The sequence below is a fragment of the Perognathus longimembris genome, chromosome 13 (assembly GCF_023159225.1).
Source record: "Perognathus longimembris pacificus isolate PPM17 chromosome 13, ASM2315922v1, whole genome shotgun sequence".
Classification (NCBI taxonomy): Eukaryota; Metazoa; Chordata; class Mammalia; order Rodentia; family Heteromyidae; genus Perognathus; species Perognathus longimembris.
The window spans coordinates 44,338,098-44,350,779 of record NC_063173.1 but is presented as its reverse complement, the minus strand read 5'-3'; the positions used below and the strand labels follow the sequence as shown (position 1 = coordinate 44,350,779).

Below are 12,682 nucleotides of genomic sequence, written 5' to 3'. Positions count from 1 at the left end.
AATTCTTATAGGATAGGTAATAAATGGAACAAAATATAACTAGTTCTTGGTGCTATTAACCTTGAAGTAAGCTAACACATAGTTCACCCAATTGTTTCTCTGTGAGAAGCTACTCAGTACCAAATTATTTGCTACCATCTAGAGCATTTATCTTTTTAACTTTGAGCTAAATTCAAAAACAAGGTTTATTTATTTTCTATCTCTTGAGACCTTTTTTTTTTTTCCAAATTTTTATTATCAAACTGATGTACAGAGAGGTATCTGTCTGTCTGCCTGCCTGCATGCCTGCCTGTCTTTCTGTCTCTCTATCCATCCATTCATCATCCATTAATGTATATATCAGCTTCAACACATCCATCCAACCATATACACATATTTACATTTGTCTATCAGACCACCCACCTATTCACTTAATTATTAAACTATCCATCTATCCAATTCTTTCTAATTTGAAAAAAATTGATTTAATTGCACTCCTGAGCATAGCTAAAAGATTACAAACCAAGATATGGTAAAGCCACGAGTACGGCCATTTTTATTGTACCACTATTCACTGTAGTCAAGGTGTGGAATCAGCCCAGATGTCCCCAGTGGATGAATGGCTCAAGAAAATCACACACACATACACACACAATGGAACTTTACTCATGCATTAGAAAGAATGTATTGTACCATTTGTAAAGAACTGGAAAGATGTTGGGGTTCAGCTTTGACCTTGAGGGGGAAGGGCCGAGGAGAGCGCTCCCGAGGAGCCGCCCTTCCCCCAGTCCTGGGGGAATGCGGAAGCAGGCCACAATTCTGTGGGTCCAGAACCAGAAGAACTGGCTTTGCAACCAGCCCCCCAACTTTCTCGCCAGCCCATGTGCTTCCCATTCTCGTGGGCTTTTGTCCCTGGGGTGGTGCTATCCAAGTGACGTTAGCTCATGAGGGGGTCCTATGACATCTCGCCAGCCTATCGCCGGCTCTTTGGTCGATCACCCCTTTTCTCATTACCCTCTACTATATCAACTGCTAGCCACTCCCTTATTAAGTCAGATTTGCTCTTGAAGCGTCTCCGAGATCCATGTATGCTTGGCTTTCTTCAAGGGTAAGGAGGGAGGTAAAGCGATCTCATACAGCCGCGTGCACCTGAGGTCTTTCCTGAGCCCCCCCACTCCACTCTGGCCTTACCTGCAGGTCGGGTGACCAGGGGAGAGGGTGAGAAAGGGAGCGATTAGAGTAGAGTATAGCCTGACCCCCCGTGCCAGGGGAGGCGACCCGAGCCGGGCAGAAAGACTTGGAAAAAATTATGTTCAATGAAGTAAGTCAGGCCCAGAGATATAAAGAAGGCACATTTTCCCTTGTAAGTGGAAGTTAATTTAGCTTACAGACCATAAAATAATACCTTGGGTGATATACAAGTGTATTCAAAAGTGTTCACTGAAATATGGTAGATTCAAGGGTGATCTGAAACAGTGTAACTTCTTAGAAAGACAAAATCAAGGTTCATCAAAAATAAAACACCAGGAAGTAAGTACTAGAAAGTTGTGGCAGGGTCAAGGAGAAAGGGATAAAAGAATGAAGAGGAGAAGTGGAAAATGCAGACAGACAAGAATCAAATGTATATTCTAAGAAGAGTGATGGAAGGGATGGGTAGGGAGGGATGGGTGAGAATATTGAAAGGAGTAACATTGATCAAGATATATTATATTCATAAACTATTTTGTTACTGGTAACCTCTTTGTATAAGCACTTACATAAACACACACATATATGAAAAGATATATGCGTAAGAAAAAATACATATACATATATATAGAGAGAAGCTTAAATTTTAAAGAAGTAAACACTGGTTACATAGTTTAAAAGAGAAAAGATAAGTAATGGCAGTGAATATTACAGAAATACATTATTTATATACATAAAAATAGCATGTGGAAATCCACTAAAAATTCTTTAAAAGGTAGGGGAAGGAGAAAGGGAGCTTAGAAAGAGGTCTCGTTAAAGGTGTGAATTTCAATAGCTCAACAGCTATGTGCATATGACCATAAAATATGATGCTACTTTAACTCCAAGATATGAAAACAGGAGGCGTTTCTTCACTGTTGTTGTTTTTAATGTACTATGTGAAGTTATTTCTTTTTTGCTTTCATTTTTTCCCTTTTGTTTATCCCTTGTTGTCACTGTATTTGATTTTGTTACCCCGTGTGTTGTATATGTGTTTATCTGATTTGGAAAAGTGAAAGAGAACAACAAAATGGTGAGACAAAGGACAAAGGGTGAACTAATGCAACAGCCATATTATAAGAGAGTGTGTTAGAAAGGAATGTTACAAAATGACAGGGGAAGAAGGGAGGGAAAAAGGGAGAAAAATGAGGGAATGTGTAACAATGTACAAGAAATGTACTCATTACCTTACATATGCAACTGTAACCCCTCTGTACAGTACCCTGACAATAAATTTAATTAAAATAATAATAATAAAGGTGTGAATTTAAGGTATAAATGTGATCAAAGTACATTTTGTACACACACATATATATGTGTATATATGTATATATGTGTATATACATATATATGTGTATATATGTGTGTATATGTATATATACACACGTGTATATATACATATACACACATATATACACATATATATATAAACATTGCAATGGAAGCTATATAGTTAATTTATACTAATACAAAATATTTTTAAAGCATTGATAAAACCAAAAAGTGATTATCCCCTTAAAATAGATTGACAGGAAGGGAAAAGAATGATGTGTTGTGGAAACACTAAAACAAAAGAAAGCGGACACAGTCCTGCTAGTATAAAACAAAGAAGATATAAAAGAACTGATCATTACTTGACATGAAGATTATTTCAAGATAATAAAAGGAAACTGTCATAGGAAGTTATCTTTAGCAAATAACAAATCTTTAACATGTATAAGGTAAAAGTGAACAGAACTAGAAAAAATAATATCGTAGTTATGTTTTAAAACAAATATGTAAGCAAACCAAATCCTCTTCCTTTGGGGCTCATCAGCTGAGACAGAAGGGAGTTTCTTAGAGGATCACTTCTACATCATCTCCAATAAAGTGAGGCCAATAAACCTTTGAAGTATGGGAGTTGAGGAATAATTGTTTCTCTCAAAAGTCATTTAACATTGAAAATTAGGCATGATACACAAAAGTAAAGATAAGGAAGATGTCAATAAGGGGTTACTCCTTCAGTGATGAAAATTCCAAAAAAAGCTCCAAGTTAGACAAATTATACTAATTGCTTCCTAATACTCTACTCCTTTTCTGAGATATTTTCTCTTCCTCATTTCATCCATTGCACACCCAGGTAATTTCAGCTAAGTGAAGACTTTTGATTTTATATTCCTAGCATCACTGTATTTCAACCTTAGATTAATCCCGAGTGCCTAATGTAATCAAGTTATGTGTTGAATGAATAAGAAATGATGGGAAAAATGACAGAATCTGAGGTATTAATGATAAAGATAAAGGTAAATTATATTTCTGTATATAACTTCTTGGAGAACTTTGCTACAAACTAGTTTAAGCAAATCCCTACATATCTTTGGTTTTTATTTTTATTTATATTTTATTGTAGAGGTGATGTACAAGAGAGGTTATAGTTACATAAACCAGGTAATGAGTACACTTCTTTTTGAACAGTGTCACCTCCATCATTTTCTTCCATTGCCCCCCATCTCCCCTGTCCCACAAGTTGTATAGTTTTTTTTCCATCATAGTGTCTAGTCATTATCACTGATGAATTGATTCACCCTTTCTCCCACCATTTCTGTGCTCCCCCTTCCCCTGACTAAATCAGATAAACTTTTATACAAGACAAAGGGTACAGAAACGAAAAACAGAGACAAAAAGGTACAACTGAAGGAAAAAAGAAAAACACTAAGTGCAAACAGTACAACAACAAAAATCCTCTTACTTCCATTTCTTTGAGTTCATTTCAATGATCATTTATATATGATCATACACATTCATTTTCTATGATCATATTCATATAGCTATATAGCTTCTCGGCCTTTTGGCTACAATCAAATGTGTATCTGTTCTTATTAGTTTAATCACTACATTTTCTAAGGAGTAAGTTCGCTTATTTAGGAAATAATCATGTTCAGTGGTGATTGATGGCCAGTTCTATTCCAGCAATTATTTGACCTCCGGATTTCAGTAAATATTTTAATTTGATGAGAAGCTCAATCTCTTCCTCTTTACCTTGCTGCCTCCTCTGTTTTTTAATTCTGTGCTGCCTGAGTCCAGAAAGCACTCCATCTCATTCTCTTGCATGTCTTTGTTTCTTTTCTGTTCTGGGTGACTTTCTGAGCCTAGTGTGGTTAAGAATCACAGGCCAGGGAATGTCCTAAATACATGTCAGCAGGTGTTGAAAGGCTGTGGATGAGAAAGTGCCATCACTTCCCGGGTAATTGGAACAAGGCAGAGGACAATGCACACAGTGATTTGACAAAGGATTAACCTGTCTCCTCCACTGTAAAGCAGTAATGGGATCATTTATTACTCATGGCACTGCTTGTCACCACATGATAGGGATAACAGTTCCAGCACACTTTCCCAGGATCCCCGACCAAAAAGCCCCCCCCTCCAAAAAAAAGAAAAAGAAAAAGAAAAAAGGAGATGTAAAGACATAATCTAGAAATTGATCTATTCATAGTATACACTTCAAAGTTCCTGGGGGTGTTTTGCCCTAGCCACAGCTATGAGTATAGCCCAGGTGTTTAGTGGCTCATTAAATTCTAGGTAGATAAAGAAGATGAAAAGCAGACTCAAGTCATACCTTTCATTTCATCTCCTGTTCTGTCTGGGTGTCGTGGTCATTTATGATTAGGAAAACTTGAGCATATTTGCCTTTTAAGGTATTAGTGAATTAAGGCTACTGGTAGAATCCAATGTTATTTATTTTTTCACTCCTAGAATTGTACCTGATACTGTAGAAGTTGAATTGGGACCTCCTGGAAAATGATAATCATTATACAAATGCTGAATGATTAAATAGAAGGGTATTTCTATATAATGTGGGCCCTTTTTGCTTTTATGTTGCTACAAGTTAACAATGGTTAGTTTGCCAAAAATTAAAAAAAATACACTTAAAATCTACATGTAAAAATATATTCATTACCAAATTACAATAAATGATTCTTTCTATTTTAAGATGCTAGCATTTTTTTGTTTGTTTTGTTGGTTCAGGGGCTTGAACTCAGGGCCTGAGTGCTATCCCTGAAGTTTTGTGCTCAATGCTAATTCTCTACCACTTTGAGCCATGGTGTAATTTCTGGCATTTTAGTAGTTTATTGGAGATAAGAATGTCTTGGACTTTCCTGCCCTGACTGGCTTTGAACAGTGATCATCATATCACAGCCTCCTGATTAGCTAGGTTTACAGGCGTGAGCCAACAATGCCCAGCATATTCTAGCATTTTGTTTTCTTTTTTTTTGTCAAAGTGAAGTACAGAGGGGTTACAGTTGCATACATAAGGCAGTGAGTACATTTCTTATCCCACTTGTTACCTCTTTCCTCATTTCCCCCCCTCCCCATTTTAAACTAGTATATGTTAGTGGTACAAGGGTGTTTCACCACTGTAATATTTCCATACATGCAAATTATGTACTTCAATTAAACTCCCTATCTCTCTACTCTCTCTTATTCCTCTTGCACTCCTTCCTATACCAATTTGATTAAGTTTCATTGTTCTATTTTTATACATGCTTATAAATATAAAAGAAATATCATAAAGCACATTTTTTTAAAGAATGGTAGTAAAGGTTACCTATAACCTTTGGTAATGTGGTTGCTCCATAATCACATGCATATGAAAGAAAATAATTTTATGTTTGGTTATGGCAGTTTTTTCCTGGTATACAGATGAAGAAATTGAGACTCAGAATGTATAAACTTAATTTGCCCACGTAGCCCTGACTCAGGGTGATAATTTAAATTCAGACCTATGCACTCAATTCCAGCCTTCTACTGCTTGTAAGTCTTTAGTGTTTTCTAGTTGTTTTAAACAGGATGATCTACCATGTACTACTGACTCAGAACAGAGAGCTAGAACATGTGCATCTCACCATTTATTTTTCTTTCTTACTATTGTCCCTTGTATTTAGAACCTTCTGGATGGTTTTTCTCTTTCACTTTCTTTCAGGTAGAAAGTGGAGAAAAAAACTCATATTATTATATCTTCCACATCTCAATCTTCAGTTTCTCATAATGATTTTTTATGTAAAGATGGTGTTTGAGTTTCTTTCTTCACCAGTTTCTTCCCTTGAAAACAAGTGTGTTTATGTAGCTAAAAAAGCCAGCTTTGAGAATTGATGAAAATGCCAGTCAATCTCTTTGTCTTGGATTTCTTCCTTTAACATATATGAATCATTCCTGAAGCTGCCTGACTGTAAAAAGTGAGAGAAATTCTATAATAGAGGAGATAAATAGCAGACTGCATCTAATTCAATTGTCTATCTATCATCTACCTACCGATATCTATGTGTGTATCTATCTATCCATCCATCCATCCATCCCTAATGTATGTGAATAGCAGTTAGAGTTAAAGATATTGTGCATGAGGGTTAGTGCACACAATCAATTATTTTACAAACCCTTAACAGAATACAATACTGGTAGCCAGAATAAAATACTAGTATTGCACGGAGTGGGCTAGAATGATATACAGTCAAAACAACAGAGTGTGCTTGATTCTTAAAGGAAATGAGCCATTTCACACAGAGAGAAAATTAAGATACACGGAAGTGAGCAGAAAAATTTAAGAACTGATATTACTGAAGAGTCAAATGAGATAGGACCTAAGACTTTTGCCAAAAGGATGAGGAATTTTTTCTTTTGTTAAAAATGGTGAAGATACAGTGTATTTCCAGATTAGTTGTTGGGACCTGTGGGAAATAATGGGTAACAGTTTCTACTTTCTAATGACATAGTAGATAAGGCCATCGATGTAAAAGTAAATAGAGAAAGGAGGAGATTTGAAGAAAATGAAAACATAGAATTAAAAATTACATAGAGAAGATCTATGCTTAGTTTTTTGAGAAGTCTCTAAAATGCCTTCCAGAGTGATTGTACCAGTTTATATTCCCACTGATGATATATTTGAATTTCTTTTTTTACACATCTGTGTCAGCATTTCTCATTGTTTCTATTGATGATAATGGTCACTCTAACTGGGGTGAGATGCAATCTCAGTGCTATTTTGATTTACGTTTCCTTTATGTTCAGATATGATGAACATTTCTTCATGTGTCTAGTCTGTTTGCCCATTTATTAGTTGTTGATGTTTTTAAACTGTATTTCTTTTTGTCCTTTCTTTTTTGGTACTGGAGATCAAACCCAGGATGTTGCACTTGCTAGGCAAGCACTTTGCCACAGAGCTACATCCCAGTCCTAGTTGTTGATATTTTGAGGGTTTAGTTTTTGAGTTCTTTATGTACTTTGGATATTAAGCAATCATTTGACATAAAGCAGGAAATAATCTTCACCCATTCTGTAGCTGTCTTTTAGCTTGTTAACTATGTCTGTTATCATGCAGAAACTACTGAGTTTGATACAATCCCATTTGTCGATTTTCTCTTTGCTTTGTTGAGCCTCTAAAACTTTACTCAGAAAATTCTTTCCTGTGCCAGAAAGTTGAGTGTTTCCCTTACCCCTTCTTGTAATAGTTTCAAGGTTTCAGGACTTATTCTGAGGTCTTTGGTGCCTTTTGAATGGATCCAGCAATACCACTCTTGAGTATTTATCTCAAAGATTACAAATCACAACACATCAAAGTCACTTGTACAACCATGCTCCTTGCTGCTGTACTTACCATAACCAAGGTATGGAAATAGCTCAGATGCCCATCAATGGACAAATGAATCAAGAAAATGTGGTATTTATATAACACAATGGAATTTTACTCATCCGCTAGGAAGAATGCCATTATATCATTTAAAATGAGTAAAGAAAAATAAAACATCATTAACAGAAGTCAGGTCCACATAGACAAAGAGCATATATTTTCTCACAAATGTAGAAGTTAGATCTGCTGTATAAATAAACAAACACATACAGGGTCATAGTCAAGTGCACACAAATATATTAACTGAAGCACAGTGTATGAAAGGGAGAATTCAAATTAACATTTTGGAAAAACTAACTCATTGTCCCACAAATGGCAGAAAGCTGGTACTAAAAGTGTATGTAGGAGAGATCAAGGGAAGGGATAGACAAATGAAGAGGTGGATGAGGTGAGAATAATTGTGTCATAATATACACTGTGTACGCCATGAAACTAGGAAAATTGAGGAGAGAGATGGGGTTGGGAGAGACAGGGCGAATGATAAAAGGGGTAACATTGATCAAGATGCATTGTACTTATAAACTGACAAGTTGAATGTTAACATGTTGAATGATAACAATTTTGCACAAATACTTAAAATAATTTAAAAAGAAATAATAATTACAGTTGCTAAGGGAACACAGGAACACCAAACACAAGGTCTGTATCCTGCTGAGTTCTAGGTATTATTCTTTTATTCATCAATAAGATATATGAATGAAAACTTTCTAGTCATCACAAGTTGTAGCATGGATCTTTACAGTTTTCTCTACTAAATAATGAAATTTCATGTGTCCTTGCAGATTTGTATGGCTTGCCATTTTTGACTTCTCTTTTTTTTCCTGATCTCTCTAAGGCAATGGATAGAGAAAATGGATTGCTCTCTAAGGGATTCCATAATTGTACCATTCTTTATCTAATTCCTTTCCACTGATTCTATTCCTTCAAAATTGCCTATTCCCCCAAGCATGTGAAAATTAGCTGTTAAGATAAACAAATAATTTTCCAAAGATGCATAAAGAACTCAATTAAAAAACACATGAAAGAAAAGTAGGTACAATTCAATGGTTAGAAAGGGGGTGCACAAGATATTACAAATGGACTTGTACTTATCCTTCCATTTACTTTCATGCTACTTAGGGAATTAAAGTATAAAACTATGGGTATTTATGCCAACCCTTTCTGTTTGGGGGATAAACATAAATTTTGCTTCTTTACCCTACTTATTGAAAAAATGAAACCTTGATTTCTTGGATCTTTGGGACTATCTACTGCAATATAACCACCTATATCATATGTGAGAAAACTAATATCCAAAAAAGTCATGTGATTTACCACCTAACGTTATTTAAGCAATGTATGAGTTAGAACTGGAACTCTAATTTTGTATTTTCTAAATGGATGCATTTTCTAAGACAATGACTTACTCTGAAGGCCAGCAGTGCTTGCTCTTTGTGGTGGCATAGAAAAAGCCATCTTTAGGTGGCACGAAGGATATACTTGTGCCATGTTGTCTTTTTTATTAGCCCTGATACATTATACGTTTAATTTGCTCCATCTACTACTCCATTAGCTTTATCCTATGGTGGGGCTGGCACATTTATCCCTGCTTAAAATTTAATTAGATCTTTCACTGCTCATCAACATTTTAACAGGACCATTTAGAGCCCCGAAACTCCACACATTGCTACTTAATTACTGCTCGTTGACAGATCTAACTTTCACTGTCCTCTTTTCCCTCTCTTATTTAGTGGCTCAGACTTCAAGAAATGTGTTCTTTAAATAAGCCTTAAAGAAGAAATACAATCAGAGATTAATAGAGACATGGAAGCTCCATGTTTCCGCCTGATTGGAATCTAATCACTTTGGGAAGTTAAAGGTTGTGTCTAGTATCTCGTCAGAACATAAAGCTCACTCTCATTATTTTTTTGTTGTTCACCAAGTGAAAGAGCTTGGGAGGCAGAGAGTCACAGAATAGATGACAGGTCTCCCCCATCTTCCATGCTTGTCATTCTTTCTTAGGCTACTCTCTGCTCAGGCTTGTTCCTTACTGAAATGTGAAATTGGAATTGCAAGAGGAATGTTGCATTACCATTGCCAATACACCTCTTGCAATAGAGCACAGTGAAGGACAACTGGAGCTGGAAAAAGAGACATGGAAGATGACAGACATTCTTGGCATGCAACAGTAGGCCCAATTTATTCAGTATTATCAAGTCTTAGTTTTCTCCAATCATGCACAGCCCTCCACCTTACTTGTATAAACAGTATTTTTAAGGATACTATAAACATTCTTGTGTGATGGCTCTGAGCAAACATGAGTTCATTTAAAATGGACTTAACACTTAAATTTTCTTTTAACTTATAAGTCTTTTTTCTTTGAAATTTTAGCACAGAAAGAGCACGGTGGTATGCGATTCTTAGAAAGTATATACAAATGTCAGATCATTGGCATTGTTGGATTGAACAAGATGCAATTTACACAAGCTGGTTTTAATCTAGCATATTACTTATCTACTACCACAATAGCACTGCATAAGAAACAATCATAAATATTTCATTGGCCTTGACCAATAAATGTGTTTGTGAGCTTCAGCTGCTCTAACCTGGCTCGGGTAATATCAACTGGGCTTGCTCCGGTACCGGCAGTCACCTGCAACTTGTGGGTGGTTTTGTTGGCTTTGGCAGGGTTTTCTCATATGTCTGGAGGTCACTAGAAGGTGGCATTGGCCAGGATGACTGGAGTAATTTGGCTTTCCTCCCAAACTTTTTATTTATTCCCTATCAGGTTAGCTTAGTCATATTTTATGGATATGGCAGAAGGCAAGAGAATATGTGGAAAATCACAAGCACTTTTTTTTTTCCAACTTCTTCTGATTCATATCTATTTCAATATGCCCAGCAAAAGTAAGTCATGTGGGCATCTGATTCATATCTATTTCAATATGCCCATCAAAAGCAAGTCACGTAGGCATCTCTAAAGATGGAGCAACAGTGTATCATTGTAGAAGAGTGATAGTACATAGATGGAAGAGTTAGAGAACTGGGGCAAAGAATACAAGAAAGCCACTATACCTAAGGATCAAAGTCTTAATGGAGCCCACATGATATCAAGAGCAAAAGAAGATATTTACTCTCATCTTTTATTTAACAATGTCTTGGAGAACTTTGACAGTGCAATAAGGCAAGAAAAAAAAGGCAAATGTATTGAAAATAAGGAAGCAAATCCATGTTTTGTTATGGTCAAAAGAGAGAATATGAAGGAAGATACTGATATCGGAGCTGGTAAGAAGACTTAGTAAGATCACAGTATGAAAACTGATTGCATTTTTCTAAGCTGTGATTAAAATTTGAAATAAAATGATACAAACCATACTTTTTTCAATTTTAACACTAGAAATTCTAGCCTTATATTATGAATGAAAACCCAAACACTTCTGATTCCTTCAAACAATATATTCAACCTATTTTTCATTGTGCTTTCTCTACTCTTTGCTCTTTGATATCTGTTGAACCTGGGTAACTGCAGTCGAAATCAGGACACGGGGGATGCAAGGCGAGTGAACCAATGCATACTTTATTCCAAGAGGGCCAGGGTTTATATAGGGTTAGAAACCAATTTTACAATTACAGGGTAAAAGATCAATACAGCATGACATTTGTCTCAAATACAGAAGTGGAGGAAATTTCCTACTGTGAGGGCAGGAACTTGATACAAATGCCTTTCTAAATTACAGGAGCTAGTGACTACAAATATTGTTGATATCAAAGCAAGGAACTGTATACAACCTAGGTAGAACTATAATTATCTACTAGCTACTATCTCAATCTTGACTTCTCCAAGTACTTGTGAAAATAACAGTGAGGAGACTTTTCTGTTTATAGTGAGAATCTAACATTAAAGGCAGCTGGTCAAGCAAGTCTCCTCTAGGAGACTTGCTAAGTAGGGGGAAAAAGGAGATTCTCACAACAACTGGTGGCTTCCTTTGGCCCATAAACACCAGAAACTCCTTACTGGGAATGTGTTCCCAAGGGCCTATTAGTGTGCTAATGAGGCATCGGAGTAACCGTGCCGGGGCTAAATTTTTCCACTGGTTGGAGACTTTAATTCTCCAACAGATATCAAAATTATAAATGGCATTTGTAGTTTTTAAATTCTTGAAAATGCAATATAGACTTAAAATTTTACCTATTGAATCTATAAAATTTTTAATGGAACAGCATGTTAGCCCATGTTCCAGTTTTTAACATCACACCCTCAATTCTAACATAATCTGAGTCTTAGTTATTTTTCAACCTTTTCTCTTTTTTTTCCCTGGAATATATAACTTTATTTAAAGTGGTAAGGGGCAAATGGAATGGAAATTTATATTTCTGCAAACTACAACACTATAACATAGTGGCTAGTGGCTCTTTAAAAATAAGTTCACACAGGAAGCTTATTCTTGAAATTAAATATTTGCCTATGATTATCAGAAAAATTTAAAAAAAAAGCTCAGAAAAGGAAAATGGGAAGGGGAAAAAGCTGGTCTCATAACCCAATATGCCATACCTGACTTTAACATATGGTATTCAAACAAACATTCACATGCTTTACATGAAAGAAATGAAACAAAAATATTCAGCTCTGCTGCACAAAAGTTTTTTTTTTTTTTTAACATAAAACACCATAATCCTTGAACCGATTTACTATTTTCTAAAAAGTTGACTATAGAGTGGAGCTGGAATTCTGTTCTCTGCTTGCTTTTAGGCACTTCAGGTGCTTAAAAGTTGATACCAGGCACAATATTTTAAAACAAAGTCAGCAAGCAAGGAGCAGTAAGTGGATGTGAGCCT

General features: G+C 35.8%; 1 pseudogene; it reads left to right on the top strand.

The window, feature by feature from the left end:
- The first annotated feature begins 4,017 nt into the window (after positions 1-4,017).
- LOC125362803 lies at positions 4,018-4,118 on the top strand (annotated as a pseudogene).
- Positions 4,119-12,682: the final 8,564 nt, after the last annotated feature.